The following is an 18,564-nucleotide window of genomic DNA, read 5'->3' as shown; positions in this document are numbered from 1 at the left end:
CACAGCAGGGGCCATGATCTGTACATTAAAGCTTTAGTCGGATTCATGATATATGAACAGGTCTGATAAATCATTACCTTCAAAGTCGAATTGGGACACTAAACTTAGTGTAAAAGCTATGCAATGTACTATACATACACATTTTGTTCTATTTCTACAGCACCAACATATCCCACTGCGCTATACACATATCACTCATTGTCACTGCCAAAGTTTTTTGAGTTTGAGTAGAATCCCATGTAACCATAGGACAGTAAATATGAACTCCATTAGCCCAGGCTACCAGTTCTGCAAGCATTTGTGCTAACCACTAATTTTAGTATGAAATAATACTACAAAAAGTATGATTTTTTGACTAAGAACACTACTGCAGGCCAATGTAAGCAACCACAAGAGTGCCACGCACCCTTCAATTGTAATGTGAAGGTGCTAGAACAAGACCCCCATTAAACTAATTTTGATACCCTTAAGGAAGGCCAACAGGTGTAAAAACCCATAACCCCTTTCAATGATTTATATTTAAATTCATTCATTTTGGCAGTCCCAGGGGGTGAATGCCTATATCGAACCATACCCAATGCATTGACCTCATATTTTCACACACACATTGCACTGTTGCGTGTTAGCCATGAACCAGTTCAAGATGACTCTGTATGAGGAATACCTGCTTTACGACAGTTATTTGATCATTGAGGTGAGCACCTTCCTCTATTTATGGTACTGCTTACGTTTTACTTTACATTGATATTAAATACGAGTAATCAGGGTATTAGTGTTCAATAGACCCCCGACTTGTTTTTCAGCTGTTGTGGTTTCTTTTGTCATTTATTACATGAGCTATGGGTACTCTTTCATCACCTTAATAATTCTCCTTTCTCAAACATGGCTTGGGAAAGGCTCCAGTCTATAGGAGGTGAGCCTTTTTATCAAGCTTTGAGCCGAAACGTTCCACTGAACATGGATGAAAACCACAGTTTTTTACTGGATCTACTGGAGTTCTATGTTTTGTCTATTTACTTTTGTGGAAGGACGTCAGCCTGTCCCTTGAAAATGTGCACCCACAAATAAACAGATCCGGTGCTGCTAAAGAACTTTCTTATTATGTTTATGTATTTCTATATATATATATATATATATATATATATATATATATATATATATATATACACACACATTAGTATACAGTAGGTTTAATGTGTATACATAAAAACATCAGCACTGTAATTAGGGACTGGATACATATTAACCCCATACCTAATAAACACTAAACAGTGATTTGTAAAGCGTTCTGCTGACACCCTTCTCCTAGAGCACCTGAGGGGTTAAATGTGCATGACCTAAATTCTAGGACCATTATGCAAGATTTGGGATTGGAACGTTGGCATGGGAATAGCCCCAGTTTAATGAATGCTACAATTAGAATTTGACTGAATTACACACAAATAGCTCTGCACACAGTTTAGACCTGCCCCTGGGGAGCTATGGGCAACTCAAATTTACCCTTAGGCATTTCAGGGTTTTTTTTCTTCATTTTGGAGTCTGCATTCTATTCTGTAATTTTCGTTTTCAGAGTCTGAAATATTGAGTTGACCTCAATAATGGTAAAAAATGTAATATCCCCACATTCCTATAGTAAACTTTCTGCCACTCACGCATATGCTGCCACTCCGGAGAAAAAGGCTGAGTCTCCAAGAGTCAGTCACTGGTGCATTCTTTGTGGAGATGCTCCTTGGGAATCATTAGTGCCCACAACAATCTCTGTCTAGTCTCGCCGTGACGGTAAGAGTAATTTACAGCATATTTACAAACACAGAAAGGCTTTGGTACAGAAATGATTTATAGTGTTCCCTCACATTGGCTCCAGGGCAAAAAGATTTCAGTTTGTACAGTGTTGTTGACTATAAGTAGCAAACAAGATGATATCATCAGGATCTGTGCGACTAATGTAATGATTTCTTGTAGCGAAAACAGGTCTATGTAAGAAGAAGTAGCAGGGTCGAGTTTGCTAGTATAGAAGAGCTGGGTTTGTCATTTGGGAGCAATGACTTCTATCAGACCCGGTCCCAAGCAAGATTCAATATTGCAATGAGGGCAACGTCCTAATGTAATGCCACAGGCGCTTGTTGATGCCAACCAATGAACTCAATTTGGCCTCATAATTAGGCACAGAAATAATGGCATTTATTTGCACCCTTAATAGAAGTTACACTGTCTTTTACTGAATCCTAGGACTTAGCATGACCCCCCCCCCCCCAAGTTCTCCTGGGATTTGCTTGCTCCGCTGGCCTGATCGTAATTAACATTATGCATCTTGAAACATGCAATGTAAAACCCAGAGTAACAATAACTAGCCACTGGCACCATGCAAAATTTTTACATGCCAAGAGATATTTTTTCCTCAACCTAACTTCTCCTCATAGTGTGCTCATACAACATAATACAACAAAAAACCCCTTCTGTGATTTTCACACTGTATAATTCTGTTAGTGACCTCTATACTGTATAATGACTCTTTTGTGGCCACCAAAGTGTATAATGTCCCCTTCAGTGGCCCCTACAATATGTAATATCCTCTTCAGCCCCCACCAATGCAGCCTACCCACCAATAAGCCCCCTTTCTTTTTCCTACTTATATTCCTCCCTGTACTTATGTTGTATCCTTTCTCTAACCCCAGTAATAATTGATCCCTCAACTTTCATGGTCCAGAAATGTATGCAGCCCCTATTTATCGTGTCCCTTTTCTTTAGCCTACAGTAATAATGCCCCCAAAGTGGTCCACTTTTATAAAAGTTCCCATACCCATTTTGGCCCTCTTTTCTTTTTGTGGTAAATTAAAAAAAAAGTAGAACCTATTTCTTCTCACTCATCAACAACAATACTCCTTCCTTCTCTGATGCTGTTCTCAGTGGCTCTGCAGCAGGCAGCCACAATGGCATAATCATATTTGCTTCTTTATACTGTCTAAAGCAGGAGTGCTCAGCTGTTATTGGGTTGAGAGTCACATTGTCATACAGCTCACTTTTAAGGGGTCACAGTAGTACCCAGAAACCTAGATGAACCTAGAACCACAGTACCGTACTAAATACCATTTCAGAAACCAGATACTTAATTCAGACAATAATTAATTTAGACCCCTGATCAGGCTATAAATGCAGTGCCAAAACCAGACTATTAATAATACAATTTGCCTCAAATCAGATAATAATAATACTGGTGACCACAGAGTAGACAATAATAATACTGGAGAACCCAAAACAGAAATTTATAACACTGGAGACCCCAGAGCAGACAAATTAGAGCAGGAAAAAAATTACTGCAGTCCACAGAACAGTCAACAATAATGGAGACACAACAGTAGACAGTAATAATGGAGATCTCCTGATCAGTCAATAATACCAGAGACCCTGATAGAACCCAGAGTCGAGTGCCCCCCCCAAGTAGTAAGTACAATAAATCTGACAGTATTCAATGCTCCCTGGTGCTCTGCTGGTCTGGGTGGTGCTCTCGGTGCTGATGCACCCAGCATCAGGACACTGAGAGGACCAGAGAGCGGTGAGTCAGATGTACTGTACTCATCACTACGTGGCTTCCTGCACCAATGTGCACATCTATTGGTGATCACAGCGCTTTCTGTTGGGCAGGATGGTGTGGGTCACAATTTAATTCTTTGCAGGCCACTGCTAAGGCTAATGACTGGCTGCAGCAGTGACCTGGACCAGGAGTGTAGCTGAAGGGCATGCAAAAGTGTAAGTCGCTCCCAGGCTGGGGGCTCTATTACAGATATATGGATAAAACATATCCATATACTTTCTATACACAATTTTATTAGACAGTCTTTCAGCTATATAACAACCACCTACCCTAATATGTCATATAATGGAAACAGTAATGGATCAAATGGGACTACATAGACCAATCCTGGTAATTCCTAATAGTAGTATGATACAATAATTCCATACCTGTCCCTGTACAGTGAAATTATATTGTATAAAGTGTACACTATACCCCATAACCCTGTTAATTGTAATGTCATCATTTTATTTTACTTCTTACCATTTCAATGACTCAAGGACTTAATTTCCTCCCATATTTAAGAATTAGCTAAAAAAAAAAACAAAGCAAACCAATATCCTAACAAGCTTAATGAGCTGCTCTTTATTTACAGAGTCCTTATTTTAATTGGTGCACAGGGTGAGGTTTCACACATCTGCATAATAGAGCATTTGCATACAATTAGCATATATCTGTAATAAGCAGCTGCAAGCACATACTACCTAGAATGCAAAAACTGCTCATTGTGCTGTCCGGTGCTGTGATATAGAATCAGTCCTATTGTGTTTTGCTTATTTACCGTCATATTATATGTTCACTAATCAAACCTTTCCACATAAATTACCTGGCAAACCCAAGATGCCTTAAATTAGACATACCTAACACTACAAGATCTTCTGTAGCATCTTTGGAAGTACTTCTTAAAAAAAAACATTTTTATGCTCTGTAAATGCGATTGTCCAAAATGGTAACATCCCTTATCTACAGGATAAAGCTACCACACCACAACAGTTCCAACTATTGTATTGTTTACAAGGTTGTACCAACCTCTGTCTTTGCATCCCTGAAAGTCTTTGCAGCTTTAGACAACTACTTTACACAAGGACTTCTTTCTGACCACCCACAATTACATTAGAGGGTGGTCCTTGATCATCAGGTCCAAAGTCGTTAGCAATCCATGTTTGTAAAATAAGTTATGTGTAATAATGAGAAATGAGACAGAGAAAAAGTACTGAACATTTACTAAAATGTACAGGTACAGAGTAAACTAGTGCCATGCATTGCTTAGATGGGATGTTGGCCCACTCGGCCACACAAAGACTGTTCACATCCTGAAGGTTCTGTGGGCTCCTTCGTTGGACTCTGAGCTTTATTTCTTTCCGTAGATTTTCTTTTGGATGCAGATCAGAAGGTTGGCTGGATCATTCCAGCACTTTTATTTTCTTTCACTGAAACCAATTTATATTTCCTTGTCTGTGTGTTTGAGATAGTTGTCTTGCTGAAATCCTTGTTTTATTTTCATCAACCTGGTAAAAAAGGCAGCAGATTTTTATCAAGAATGTTTGGGTACATTAGTCCATTGATCCTTCATTCAATTATATGAAGTTTTCCAGTGCTGAAAAACAGCCCCACACCTCTGAATTCCACTTTAAGTCTTTATACATACATCCTTAAATAGCAGGTATCTGCACTGCAAAAGTAGAGCCATAGGCACGGACTAACAAATTTTGTGCACTCCCATATCAATCTAATATATTTAAATGACTTGATGCTTAATGCATAAAAACAGTAGAGTAAATAAATACACAGTACCCCACAGTAGCCAATATAGTCACAGTGCCCCCCAAAGTAGCCATTAGTCACAGTGCCCCACAGTAGCCAATAGTCACCATGCTCCCACAGTAGCCAATAGTCACCGTGCTCCCACAGTAGCCAATAGTTACAGGGCCCCCAGTAGCTAAATTACAGTGCCCCAAGAACCCCATTGTCACAGAGTTTCTGTTTACCCCATAGTCAAAGTCCCCCCAGTTGCCAATAGTAACAGTGGCAACTACATTCAATAGTTACAGGGCCCCCAGTTTAAAAATGTGCCCCCCATAGCTGTCCCGGGTGCTCCCACGACCCATATCTTGGGTTGCGGGCTCATCCGTGTCCCTCTGTGTTCGCAAGCGCGACGCTCGTGCTGCTTACCTCTCCCCGCTCCTGATCCCGGTCCTCGGTCCCTGCGCTCGCGTACCTGTCTCCTATGGAGACGGTTTCAGAAAATTTAATGGGTCAGTGCATCATTAATTGGCGCTGGCCCTTTCCCAGAATTGTATATAAACCTGCCTCTCCCTATACACTCTGCCGGTTCTTTGTGCCTCATAGTCTTAGAGAAAGCTTTCCTGATGCCCTGTGCAATTATCCTGATTTACAGTTGTGACCTCGAATCCATTCCTGACCTTGCTCCTGTGCTGCCCGTACTGACTTTGCGCTACGTCCCCGACTCTGATCCTGTGTTGCCTGTCTTAACCTTCTGCCTGTCCCCGACCACGCTGCTGCCTCACGATTTTGTACTTCGCCTTGGCCGCCACCAGACAGGACAAAATTGTGTCTGTTGAATGACCTGGTGGTACCACGCCGCAGCAGGTCCAACCCACTTTGCGGCGGGCTCTGGTGAAAGCCACTTAGACTCTGGTCCCTGGTGTTAGCTAATGTCATCATCCGCGGTGGTCCAGAGGATCCACTATTACTTATCCTGACAATAGCTATTAGTCACAGGGCCCATCAGTCTCATCAGTAACATAACCAATAGTAAAAGTGCCTTCTCATAGTCAATAGTCACAGGACCTCATGGTACCAATCGAGAAAAGAAAGTACTCACTTCCTCGGCTGCTGGTATCCTCTGCGCAGGCAGGAGACACAGGATCTATCTCTCAGGTTGCAGGATTATTGTTGCCTGTGAGATGGTTAAGCCAGAGCAGGGAGTGATCAGCTCCCAATTTTGTCGTTCCACTATGGGCTGAATCTGGATTGCAGAGCAGATACTGATCCCAACCAGAGATGCACAGGATATGATGACTTGTAACATCATCACATCGCAATCAATGAATGGCAGTTTGTACAGGGGAAAGACATGTTCATGTCTGCCATGTTGATAATTTGTACTGGTGTCTTAAAGGCACACTGGTATCAGAGGGCCAAATTTATTTGTCAGCACCCAAATGGACCCTTTCAGTACCTTTTGGCCGCAGCACTTGCCTGTGCAATCCGGGTGCTGGCGCCAGCCCTGGTCAATAGTATTTTTCCTAAATTTGTAGGCTGGCAAACTATGTTAGCAAATTGTCCCAACCCCTTGGAGTGTTAGATGATTGTGTTACCTACCAGTTTTTCTTCAGGGGTTCATCAGGGGGCTGCGGATGAGCCCATAGAAATACATGGAGCAGCAAGACAGCAGCAAAAACACAGCTGTATCACCTGAGGAAGCAATGTTCGTGTGCATGACGGCTTAGTTTGACATTTTTAGGCTGATATATAATGGCTTTTGCCTGATTCAATTTTGGTCTCCTCCAACCACAGGGTATTCTCCCAGTAGTTCATTGAATTGTCTAAATGTTGGAAAAACTTTGTATGCGATTAAACATGCTTTTTTGTTCAGAATGGAACCTTGCGTGGTGAGCATGCATACAGGCAATGGAGGTTGAGTGCATTACTTATTGGGGCACGTTTACTAAGGGCTGTGCACCAGTTTTCTGTCAGACTTTGCATGTTTTTTTAAAGTGCAAACTAATAGCACAGGTATTTAAGAAGTGTCCGCACCACACTTGTGTTGCAAACAACTGTTTTGTGGCAAGGCTACACTAGGCATCATGTGACAAAAATTTCTGCACCAAAAAAGTGTTGGGACAGTGCAGAGGGCACTAGAATCATGAAGAACGAGCTCCAGAAATCATGAACCTGGTGCACTCTGCACTATACACAGGCAAAGTGCAAATAATAAAGTTTGCACTGTTCTTAGTAAATGTTTTCTTGTACCTGCACCTGCTGATTCCAGGTATTTCTGGAGCTCTCTACAGGTGGTCCTTGGCTCTTGGACAACTCTTGGCTCACTGGAACCTGCAGTGTTTAAAATGTAACTGTTTTCGGATCTTGTGTGTTGAATAATTTTCTAATATAGTTCATTAAACTATTCTGCTTAGTTTGTAAAAAAAGAAAAAGCTATTCTCTCCTATAGAGATGCATATTCCAGACTGTACAGTGTGCGTCTATGGAGGCTGCATGAGCTCACATCTAATCTCGCTGTGTTTATACAGCTCTGATAAAGGATGATTAACACTTTCCCCTAAGCTTGATCTTTGAAAATAATGCTCATAGCATACTGTAGCCAGGCAAAGATCATAAAGAGTTAATACTCACAGCTGTGTAACAAACAGGAGAGGAGAAAGAGACCTGTCTTTAATCTGGTAGACAGATTTGCCATAGTAACATATAAGTAACAGTGTAACTCAGGGGCATTTAGCAGCCTGTTTCTTACAAACTAAGGAGAAGTTCTTAATGAATTCTATTAGAAAAATGTTCACAACACACCCCCACCCACTCTGAAATTCTTATGTAACTAGCATCATCACATTGGCTTTACACTTCATGCAATGTTTCTTGTGTGACACCTTGGTAATGAGACAACTTTTAATATGCCATCAGTTGAACCCGCTGATATAATTGTTCACTAAATGGCAGGATTGCTTTCTAATTACAGATGAATTCCAGCAAATGGTATGACTCTACATGGTTTGTGCCCCTTTCTTTTTTCATGTGTTCATGCTTTTTCCCCAAGTCATTTCACATCATTACACATAACTTAAATTTGTAACATCTATGGTTTGATTTCTTTCTATGGGTTATTACTGACATCTGGTGTAAATTTCATGTCAATAGCATCTGTAGAAATACTGTATATTTGATGTGTTCAATACTTCACTTGCTGTATCTATAATCACAGCTATTGTGGGATCCCTCGAACCTTCTTCAACTTAGAACAGCTGGAGGCGGCTTTCTCTGTTGTTTCCGTACTCCCCTTAGACCTCAACATATAGAGCCCTGGCAAACATCACAGATTTTTTCAAATTTATTATATACCTGTTTTATGGTGCATTATTAGCTTTGTATATGGAGCAACCATATGGTTACTGTACATTGTTATTATCAGAGCACTCTATAGCACTACCACTTCAGCACTGGGCAATGCAACGTTTTACACTATATGGCAGCACTGGAATTATTATGTGTTTCTTGAAGAGAATTTGAAGTTTACGTACCCACAGAAAGCCCACAGAGGACATCTAATGCCTTATTGGGGATTTCCATGTGATAGGTCACTAAACGTAGAGCGGCGGGGGTCCCTCACCATACAGCTCTGCTTTGTGTGTAGTGGTTAGACTCAGAGAATGCACCACAGGTCACCTCCAAGTGAAAAGTAGCTTCACTTCTTTATCAATCATTTTGCTGGAAAACCACTTTAAGTTCGGGGTTATATGGGATAAACTCACAGCGGATTGGCAAATCTTATCTATGTGCTATTGCATTAACAACTAAAGACCATCAACCTACATCCACCCACTCAATTGCAATTCTGCTGCAAATAGACCCCAATTTTACGTGTTTGTGGTACTAGAATATGGAAAACTCCATTGCTGCAAATGGAAAGAAGCAAAAAGCACAACATGTGTGGTTCCAGCCTTAATGTTTCAGTATGTTTCAGTCAAATCCCATGTTGTTCTAAACTATGGAGACCTGTGCCAGTCTTTATTGCATATATATAGACAGGACCAAGACTTCTTGGCTGTGAGCAGACATCTTGCATGATAAAGCTGTCTGTTTTCCATTGAATTTACTTTAAAATGTATGCAGTGTATAATTTCTCCTGCTTTGTTTTGCAGTCGGATTTGCCAAGAGCGTCTGATATTGAGTTGCCGGCGACAGACAGCCCCTTTTATTTCTTCAGACAGCTTCTGTAAAGCTTGATGTGGAATTTACATAATCGATGAGGTAACCCTGTCACCTTATACATAGAGTCTTTAAAGAGAATAGTTTTATGCAAATAAGATATTGATGGCGTAATGATTAATTGGACCCCAGGCTTTGTTAATATGCAATTGCTGTAGTGCAGTTACGCATTTATAATCATCATTTAAACTAGTGGCCGGCCTGAAGTTGCAGACAGTTGTACAAGAGTTTGTAATAGATGACAACTAGGATTGGTATTCCAAGTACAGTATTACCTAGTGGTAACATAGTGCTACCAGGATGGTGGTAAAGGTTCATTGGCTGTTGGTGCAGATCAGTTGAGCTGAGGAGGTCTATTAATTCGGCACTTTATCTTATTCAATCAAATGTAAAGGCATTACATACTGCACAGATGTAGCAGAGCTGAATTGTTCAGTGTTCATATCTGGAGATTATTATTAGAGCAGGATGTATCTGGAATAATAGAATCAAATGTAGAGCCCCTGATGGGAATTCTGTTGTAATTTATTGCCTTACTCCATATATCCAGAGTCCAAGACATTTTTAGACTAGTAAGACAGAGGAAGCATTGTCTTGTGAAATAGGGTGTGGCTTCTCAGAAAAAGGGGAACACCCAAGAATTTTGTAATTTTTTCTGGCGTATACTGTACCTAGTTATAAAAGGTCCAAAGTACCACTAGACAATCGAAAACTCTGCCAGATTTAACATCCAGCACAATTTGATTTAATAATGAATTGTACCGAGTGACAGACCAAGCTCAGCTGCCTCTCACAGAATAGTGCATTTACATTCAGAATAGAGCTCTAGTGGATAGTGAATTATATTTATGGTAATATTTATTAAGAAGAAAATTGTGCTAAAGGAATAAACTAATATTGGTTATAATAACCAATCAAATATGAGAGATTTTAATTGGAATTGACTCATAGCCATGGGCAGCAGCAATGTTTTTTTTGCCATTTTTTCCTGCATTAAGCGTGTCACTGGTTCTTCCTCGTCATTAACGTCACCTAATTAATGTACATATATAGAGACAACCGACACCTGCCATCACCTCATTAGGACTGCAATGTAAAGCTGTAATGAAAACGAATACACACAATGCTAAAATAGAAAAAAATAAAACTATGAAAACAGAGGCATAATTTGAAGGAGTGCAGATATACCCTTTGTATATGTGTATACCTAAGTATATTTTACATGCTAAGGATCATACTACTTACGTACAATACAAAACAGACAAAAACAGGCCTTAAAGATTTCAGGCTATAGCACAATTTTACACCTGAAAAATGTCCCCCTACTGATTCTAAGTGCAATAGCATCACCTATAATGGAATTGTATTTATGCTGCTTTACTCTTTTGTTTATGAGTAATCATGTCTTTGTCCTGCGTAATTTGCATCATGTTCAAAAGTATTTAGCACATTCCAGAGCTATTCAAAATACAGAAGCTAATAAGTGCAGGTGATCTAGTTACATGCAAGTCCCTCTCATTTATTTCACCCTGCCACGCTGAGGCCAAAGGCTCAACTGGCATCATGGTAGATTCAGCAATGAAAATTAACCATGGATAAAAAGTAAACAGTCTCACACCAGGCCACATCCCAGTTTAGGTCAACATGAACATGTCTTTCATTCTGATCTTAGGAAATAGTTTAGCTTGCCGGTTGAGCCAAACTCCACTGTTAAACCCGACAGGGTTCCCCTTCAGCTCTCTATTGGTTCCAAGTGGCTTGTCACAGCTCTCTGTGCAAATCCATTTCTCATATCACAGCAGACACAACTACTACAAGGCATGCAAAATAACTTGCCTAAAACTACTTGTCTAAATTTCAATCCTAATAAATTTGGGCAAGGTGGTTTTTATTAAATAGTGGTTTTAACTAAAGATATATCTCCAATAACACTCCCTGGCAGAGTAAACTGAATTCCTTTTCCAGACATTAAGCGAAATAATAAAATTACAATTAAATTCCTGACTCATTCTCATTATTAGAATAAACTTATGATATTCATAGTAACCTAAATTTTACAGTTTATTTAAGGGTTAATGGATGTTTTCCAAGCTGAGTGACATTATTAAGAGTATAGTGCCTTGTGTAAGTCCCATTTGAAACAGCTGAATAAATAGTGTAACTGTGCCACCGGAGCCATGATTAAAGCAATGGTATGAAGCCGTTCTTAAGAAATTAATATTCATGGCCATTTTATGGGTCCATAAAAAAATAGTGTATACCAATATTTTCCCTTAAGATGAAACTGGTGCCAAGTCTCACAATAATATGTTCAGAGAGTATAAAAAATAAAGTTGCAGAACACTGTTTGCAACAAGAACAAGGGCAAATTATCCATGGAAGCTAAAGCTTAAAGGAAATCAAAATCAAGCACACCGAAACACTTACTCATAGATCCAGGCACTGACACTGTGGCTATGATATGGTGGGATCTGAAAGATAAGATTCTTACCTTTAATATGGCACAAAAATCATGTTTTTGGTAGTATAGAACTGAGGATAGAACTGAGGCCATCTGAACTGAAAGTCCCTCTGCAGCATCTAAACAGCATCTAAACTTGCAGCATCTAAACTTGACTCTTTTTCGCCCGAGTGGGCTGCAAGTTTAGTGGGATGAAGTATGATGTGAGTGTCCCTTTAAATGGGCGCATGTACCTTGAATGTATGTTATTATTAGTAGTAGTGACTTTGAAGCAAACCTGTCACCAGATGTTTTTAGTGAGAGGTTCCAATATGCTATGCTGATTTTAAAAATGCCTTTTTCAGCATTCTGAATCATTTCAGTAGTTTATAATAATTTATTTTACATTACCAGGGAGTGTGTGGTGCGCCTCGGGAGGTGGGGGGGCAGCCTTTGTGCCTGTGTCTCGTCATACATTCTCCCTCTCTTCCACTCCACAGGGAGCTGTAGGAGCATGGAGGAGATTGGTACAGGCTCACACAGGCTGTAGCTGGCCACCCTACCCGGGACCACATGCTGCTGGCAGGGAGCGAGGTCATTTAAATTAAAGTAACATATTGCTGGTTTGGCGCCAGGTTTCCCCTTGGTCAATTATAGCCATGGTTAGTTGCTAGGGGAGTCAATTTGCTGGATTGGCTGTCGGAAATTTGTCCTGGGAACCAAATCCAACTGGGAAAGTCTGGTTCACTCTCCTCTAAAAATAAACTATTAGTGGTGATAATCAGCATAACATAGGCTAGTGGAACTTGTCACCAGATAAAAATTACTTTCCTGGTGACAGGTGGGCTGCAATGTAGTTTTGGGGAGCCTTAGGACCATGATCTGCTGCTACCTGGGGCTTTCTATCGTTTACACAACTGCTATCTTAGATTGTCAGCTATGCTTATGAGCCATAGGGTGGGGATTACTGCCACCGCCTTCCATGCCATAAGCGTATATTGTGATCCCCAAGCACTGGCTTCATTGTCAGAGACATATTGAGAGTTCTAGTTTTCATTATTCAAGAATGACAAGTTGAAGATCTCTGGTCTATGATAAGGTTTGTAGTTTGTATCATAAAGCACATTTTTTTTAAATTTTTGGGATGAGGAATCATTCCTACACAGTCTATTCAGGGAGATATTTAAGGCTTGAACAAACTGGTAGTGTAGTAGAATGCATTCATCAAGCCTGAAAATAAGATGGAAAATGTAGGAGCCAAGAAATAAAAGGAACATTTTTTCCAAATAGGAGTGGGCATCTACAGTTCACTCCGAGTTCAGGTACAAAGGAAATCAGGGTCCCATAAAACGTGGGTGGTAGCTTATTGGAATTCTTATTAAAATATAAGACTGGGTAGAAAATTCCTAGCAGTAGACTGAGACATTGAGCTAAAGCGTAACTGTCTGCAGGGTGTATTTATTAAGCCCAACCAAAAATGACACCTTCAAATTGTCATTTAAGAAAGGATACATAGATCAACAATGTGCATGTGTCAAGACTGGCAGACAGCGTGACGAGAGCTGATGTGGCAGGGCCTGTCAGATGGAGGCTAGGCTGAAATGCACACATCTAAGGCCAGGTTTTAATGGAAACATTGAAAGGAATAGAAAAGCGCAGTGCATCTCAAGGTTTATAATGAAGTGTTTGTGACAGTGGTGATGATTGTCAATGATTATGACACCAAAGCCTCTCACCTGTTCACAGCCTCGGAATTCCTTCCAGACCCTGGAAATCCACACATAAAGCTCTCCTATATCAATTCTCAGTCCTGTGAAAACATATCAGTGCAGACATTTTATTACACAGAAGCCAATGTTGTCTTTATTCAGAGTATTGTGCTTGGAAGGATGTAACGGATGAAATTTGTCAAAATGGGAGGAAAATAATCCTTGCCAGCAGATTGCCATTTGCTTTATTTTGGAAGTCTGAATTCTAGTAGAGCGATTACGATAACTGGTGATCAATCTTTTAGGTTTATTTTATGAATCGGTAACCTTTCCTAGTGGACACCATGGAGTTATTGAAATTCCTAGAAAGCAAGATAAATCATGAGAATGACTTAGCCACAAGAGGATTGCCTGATAGGTTCCTGGAAAATGATGTTATAATGTTGTGATAATGCACCATTTTATCCCTTTTGCTGTCTGAGACAAGTGAAAGTGGTACAGACACTTGTTATTCATGACTGAATGGGGGATCTTCAACTTTTTCCGGCGATTCTCAGTTTCTTTAGTCTGATACTCATATGAGATATTAGTTATAGGGCAAACACAGTCGTTTCTGCCACGGCGTTCGGCTGCAATTTACCTGCGGCTGGATAGAGAGTTCATCTCTTGCAAAGTTGGAAATCTGCTCTAAGAATCTGCTGCAGTACTAAACGCCATACCTTTATCTTGCAGTTTATTTAACCAGTATTTGGATAGGAACTGTATAAATCACTATGCTGTCACTATAAATCACTGCAGGTTAGCTGTCCATGAGTCTACTGTGCCTAGCCCACAGCAATTGTGCCCTGTGTGTTCCTAGCCTTTGGATCATTCATATGGTCTGTGTATGGTGGCCATATTTCATGCTCCAAAAGTTGACTAGGAACACAACTTCAAGCATCATAGTTATCCTTGAGGGGCTACTGTAATGCATCACTACTTAGAGGACAATGGTGCAAGGATTCAATACGTTGATAATTATGACGCTTGGAGTCCTGCTCCTGGGACAGGGCCTGGTCCGTGAAATATATATGAATAAGCACTCTGTTTTCTGCTTTCCAAGAGAATAACTGAAACATCATTGAAATTGATGTTAAAGAGGACATGTCACCATATTTTGACCACCCTGAGTAACAATGCCTGCTGATAAAGGGTTTCAAGTCCTCCCCATATCACCTAAAATTAGCTGCCAGTGAGGCCCTGTATCATAATCACAGACATTTATCTAATATGCAAATTAGCTTTTGTGACTCGTGTCTGGTATCTGTGACTCTTCTCTCTCTCAGGCTGGCAGTAAACCACAGCCCATTATTCTGACAGACAGCTCTGTGTCTCTTCAAATCACTGCCCTGTCGCCTTGTACTTAAGGACTGCTTATATTCAACTACAGACATATAAAGCTCTATGTACAGATGGGAAATATTGGGGCTAATTTACTTAGGGTCCCGTGGCCGCATTCTCGTTGGATTTCCCGACTGTTCGGGGATTGCGCCGGTGATTGTGTCACACACGATTGGACTTTGGCACATTCATTCGGCTTTCATGCGACAGAAATTGGGGGTGGGCCGTCAGACGATTAGACGGATTCAGACAAACCGCGGGATTTAACATTTAAATAGTATCACAAGCCAAGCACTTCCATACACCAGGAAGAAGAAGGTGAACTCCGGCGGACCTGATCAGGGAAGCGACAGATGCAGGATATCAGGCGCATGTTGGTAGTGAATCGCTGAAGCTGTGCATTCTCGTCGAGGAACTCACCTCGGGGATCCCGCAGGGACTGGTAAGTAAATCTGCCCCATTGTTTCAATTTTTTTACACAGTTCTTTATGTTACATTCATGATATGTGATCAGAGTGATATCATCGCAGGTCCTTTGCCTTCTAATAATAATAAATGAAATCACAGCAGCCTCCATGGAGGATGAAGGGGATTAGAAGTCCATGGAGGCTGTGACTTCATGTGGTCAGATACATGCAAGGGGTATAGTTTGCTTTTGTTAAGAAGCTAAAGGACCTGAGATGATGTCACATGACATGAACTGTGACGAGTAAGGAGGCATTAGGTGGAGTAGATGGAACGGGCCGGATGAGCAGGACACGTCCTCTTTGATGCCAGATAATATAAGATAAAAGTTGATTTATGTGGATGTAAGCGAAACTATTTTTAGCTAAGAGAAGGGGGTCAGTCTGTTAATAGAGCTCTATAGGAACCTGTCACTGGCTGTATATGTGCAAATGTGGTGATAGGTTCCCTAGTCCCACCACAATCTAGTACATTATATTCCTATTGGCAATTTTAACATGCCCAATGTCATTGCTTCTTCAATTAAAGGAGGCTAAGGTGCAATATTAGACACTGCCTGGGTAGCTGAATAGAAGTGTTTCTGCAAAAAAGACCTCTTGAAATCAAATGTAATTGCAGTAGGATATCTCCCAAGATCAAAGAATTCAATTTGCCTGATTCTTACCTCTTCAAAATCTGCCATGCAATGAGAAAAAGGAGGCACCATTTACATTAGACAGTTGGCTGAACCCATGGAAATTAGATTTAGCCAATTTTCATCTAAAGTATATGGGGGCCATAACTGGGCCCCAGTGCCGAATCTGTAACATCATGGATGCAGCTTCTACTTCTGCACTCCCATAACCGTAAATCAATGATTGGGCATGCATTTACTTCAACCTTGGCGTCTGTCACGCCCTAGATCAGTGGCACAGTTTTTTTCCATGCTGCATGTTCATTGTTTTACTGACATCAAAAGATAATTAGCAAGTGTCAGATGCTAATTATTTCTTACAATATATGCCAGGAGCAGCACCAGCTATGTAGCGTATAGACTGAAATGTTTCTGTAAGTGTTTCTAATCTGTTAATGGAAGGAATAGGCTGGATACAAAATCCGGAGCTAAAATATCATTTCACACAATAAAGCAAAATACAAAGAAAGTGCTTATGTGATCAACACCAAATCCTGTCAGAAAGTTGACACGTTTCTCTAAACAACTTCCTAATGTCACATTGCATAGTCTCGCAGAATAGGAGAGATAATTATTAGAGATGAGCGAACACTAAAATGCTCGGGTACTCGTTATTCGAGACGAACTTTTCCCGATGCTCGAGTGCTCGTCTCGAATAACGAACCCCATTGAAGTCAATGGGAGACTCGAGCATTTTTCAAGGGGACCAAGGCTCTGCACAGGGAAGCTTGGCCAAACACCTGGGAACCTCAGAAAAGGATGGAAACACCACGGAAATGGACAGGAAACAGCAGGGGCAGCATGCATGGATGCCTCTGAGGCTGCCTAATCGCACCATTATGCCAAAATTATGGGCAACAGCATGGCCATGACAGAGTGACAGAATGAAGCTAGATAGCATCTAAAACATCCAATAATTGACCCTGACACTATAGGGGACGGCATGCAGAGGCAGCGGCAGCAGCGGCAGGCTAGAGAGTGGCATGGCGACATACCCTAAATGGACTCAGGCTTCAAACCAATGGGTGGCAGAGAGGAACCAAAGGAGGTGAGCAAGAAGCGCTCAAATAATATCGCTACATGATAAAAGTTTGCCAGTATATTTTGTGGATTACACAGCAGGGTGGCGACAAAGTTAACATGGAAGCCATGAAAACAACCCCAAATTCTGCCTGACACAGCTCGTTTGATAAGGGGACCATGTATGCTTACAGTTCATGCCAGTCGCTGCACTTGCTGCCAGTCTCCTTTCGAATAGTTTAAAATAATAATAACCCTCATCCATAAAGCTCTGTATAATGCTGCACCCCCCTACCTCTCCTCTCTTATCTCAGTCTATCGCCCAACCCGTGCTCTTAGATCCGCCAGTGATCTTAGATTAACCTCTACCCTAGTGCGGACCTCCCACTCGCGTCTCCAAGACTTCTCTAGAGCTGCACCAATTCTATGGAATGCTCTGCCCCGGACTATCAGACTAATACCTAACCTCCAAAGTTTCAAACGTGCTCTTAAAACCCATTTCTTTAGGCAAGCCTATAACACTCATTAACTGCATGAAGTTTTAACTCTTCTACTAACCCGTCCTGTGTCGTCCTCCCATCTGTTATCCAGCAACCAACAGGCACCAGACTTCTCTGCAGTCCCATTCACCCTGGACCTGGTATATAAGATGACGGCTGAGTGTTTCAAGCGACAGCAATTCCATTTATTATATTTTTTTCTATTCCCTAAGAAGAATGGCTTGACCATTAAATATTCTTTTACCTCGTGTTACCCCATCATCTTCATAAACCGTAAGCTCTGGCGAGCAGGGACCTCACTCCTGTTGTTCCATACAAATGTTGTGCTCTGTTACATTACATTTGTATTTGTTTCCTATGATTTGTAAAGCGCTGCAGAATATGATGACGCTATATAAATAAAGATTATTATTATTATGGAGGCAGTGAACTAGTAGTAGATTAAAGGTGCTGCAACTATGTTAGTTGGATCTTGTGATGGAGCTGGCGCTCTGCAGCCAGGCGAGCTTTCGCCAATCCAAGCCCCTGTTTCTAGGCTACTCCCCAAACAGCACTTCTAAGAACCTTTTGTATAAGATCAAGTGTAGTAGCGTTCTTATAAGTTTAGGATATGCCGGGTGAGGGGAATGTAAACAGATGCGCAAAAAGCGCTGAAATAATATCCCTAAATGGTAAAAGTTTGCCAGTATATTTTGTGGATAACACAGCAGGGTGGCGACAAAGTTAACAACTTTGATGTGGAATCCATGAAAACAACCCAAATTTCTGCCTGACACACCTCGTTTGATAAAGGGACGATGTATGGAGGCAGCTATATGGACGACTTTTGGAGGTAGCAATGG

The 18,564-nt window shown here is 40.9% G+C and overlaps 1 long non-coding RNA gene across 1 annotated transcript in view; it reads right to left on the bottom strand.

Annotated features, from left to right (window-relative positions):
- Window positions 1-4,836: 4,836 nt before the first annotated feature.
- LOC140068928 (uncharacterized) overlaps window positions 4,837-18,564 on the bottom strand; it is a 70,697-nt gene continuing 56,969 nt past the window's right edge. Inside the window, exons 2-4 of the long non-coding RNA XR_011848637.1 lie at window positions 13,712-13,785; window positions 11,963-12,006; window positions 4,837-5,079 (exon numbers count right to left, since the gene is read on the bottom strand). This is a non-coding gene — a long non-coding RNA (uncharacterized lncRNA). The remainder of the gene's footprint in view (window positions 5,080-11,962; window positions 12,007-13,711; window positions 13,786-18,564) is intronic.

This window comes from Engystomops pustulosus, chromosome 7, assembly GCF_040894005.1.
Source record: "Engystomops pustulosus chromosome 7, aEngPut4.maternal, whole genome shotgun sequence".
Lineage (NCBI taxonomy): Eukaryota > Metazoa > Chordata > Amphibia > Anura > Leptodactylidae > Engystomops > Engystomops pustulosus.
This window is presented reverse-complemented; position numbering and strand designations above follow the sequence as displayed.